We start from the raw sequence: 2,173 nt of genomic DNA on the forward strand, positions 1-2,173 counted from the left end.
TCATAGAAATGTAATATATAATCAAATTATACGATCATAACTATATCAATGTTTCTTTTATGTTGGAATTCTGCTATTAAACTGAGCACAGCCTGTCTTTTGACAAAACGAGAAAGAGATATGATGTCAAGATTTTCTGTTAGTCACCTGAATCAGCCCTTGGGCCAGCACCCACAAAAGAAAATCAATAGGTCTGTCAACGTGCTAGGACTTTTCAGTCTGCAAAATTATTCTGTGAAATCATTGTAATTGTGAGTTCTCTGCACTTTCTGACCCAACATTGTATTCTGTATTAGTTTCCTACTGCTGCTGTAACAAAGTTCCACACCTTCAGTAGCCTCAAAAAGAGAAAAAGTTTATTTTCGTATGGTTCTATAGATCGGAAGTCTGACATGTGATCTTCCTGGGTAAAGGTCAAGAAGGTGCAGTAAGGGTACCTTTCTTTCTGGAAGATTTAATAAAGAATCTGTTTCTTTGCTTTGTGCAGCGTGTAGAAACCACCTGCATTGCTTGGCTCATGGCCCCAGCTCTCCATCTTCAACGCCAAAATTATCCGGTAAGTTCTTCTCATGCTACCATGTATCTGACTCTGTCTTCTACTTCCCTCTTCTAATTTTAAGGAGATTTTGAGAGATTACACTGGGCTCACCTGGATAATGAAGGATAATCTCCTTATCTTAAGGTCAGATGATTAGAAATATTAATTCCATCTTATTCCCTTTTTGTCATGAAACCTGACATTGCCATAGATTCTGGGATTAGGATGTAGACATCTTTGGGAAGACTGTTATTCTGCCCGTGATGGATTGTAAATTATTCCTGTAGTTTCTAAGGATAAAACTTTTAGGGAGCACCTGTTGGTGAGTTCGGGCCCTGCATTGGGCTCTGCGCTTACAGCTAAGAGCTGGAGCCTTCTTTGGATTCTGTCTCCCTCTCTCTCTCTGTTTCTCCCCCACTTGCACTCTCTCTCACTGTCAAAAATAGATTAAAAAATTTTAATGAAAAGGGATAAAAGTTTTGGCCTTCTAGTGCCTGAAATATCACACAGCTAGACACGTACAAGAACATACAAATACATAAATATAAAAAATACAACTAGAAAAAAAATATTGCTCAACGTTACGGATATTTGACTAGAAATACGGGATCTTCGATTCAAGAATACTTGCTTCTGGAAAATGGAAAAAAATGATAAGGAAGAATATATTGAAACAAAACTGTTTGAGAGAAGAAAAAGAAAACTAAAATTAAGATTCTTCAGTGTGTAGGATCATCTTGTGAAATTATTATACATTGTACTTATTCTTACAAATGGTAGCTGGGTACGTGATCATTTTCACTGTAACCATGTGTTTGTTCTTATTGTAGTCTACCTATCTTGTGTCAGATCTATTAGAAGTCACAAAGGAAGGGAAGCAAGGACAAGGAGAAAGTGACATGGTGGTGGTGACAGTCATTGTCATTGTCTAGGAGGTAAGAGACTCATTAGATGCTTTCCGTCTGTCATTACATTTTAACAGTATTAATAATGAAATGAACAATTACACACTTTGCAAGTGAGTAAATTGATGCTGTAGGATGAAATAGATTGTCCCAGATCACATAGCTAAAAAGGGACATTGAATTAGGATTCAAACCCACATCTCTGATTGCACAGGCTGTGCCTCATCCATATCACAATGCCACAGAACAGTGGAAAAACAGCAATCCTCACTCTCTCTGCCTGGGTCTAGGTATCTTAGACATCCCGTCAACTGATTTAGGCTAAGGTGAATCCAAAATATCTTCAAATTATTCCCCAAGACAACTGAAAACAACTTAGCATTTTGGGGGGTTAGACTTACAAAAGGAGGTGAGAAATACTACAAGTGAATAACACAAACCCAGAGACCTCCTCCTCTCAACACTGGGTAGGAAACATGGGAGTTTAGAGACCAGAAGTCTGCCTATGTAGGTAAGAGATTTTGTTGGAAATGTAGGTCCCTCTCCCACAGTTCTGTTCCTTGAGTTAACCTCCCCATGGGTGAGCCGAGGCACTGTTACATTCCCGTGTTGGAAGGAGCATGTTGCCTCTCAACGATCTCCTTTGCCATGGAGATATTGTGGATGATGGTCCAAAGCACCTGTTGGGACAAGTTCAAGTGCTATCTGCTGCTCAGTGTACATGGGTTTG

The sequence above is a fragment of the Prionailurus viverrinus genome, chromosome A2 (genome assembly GCF_022837055.1).
Source record: "Prionailurus viverrinus isolate Anna chromosome A2, UM_Priviv_1.0, whole genome shotgun sequence".
NCBI classification, from domain to species: domain Eukaryota; kingdom Metazoa; phylum Chordata; class Mammalia; order Carnivora; family Felidae; genus Prionailurus; species Prionailurus viverrinus.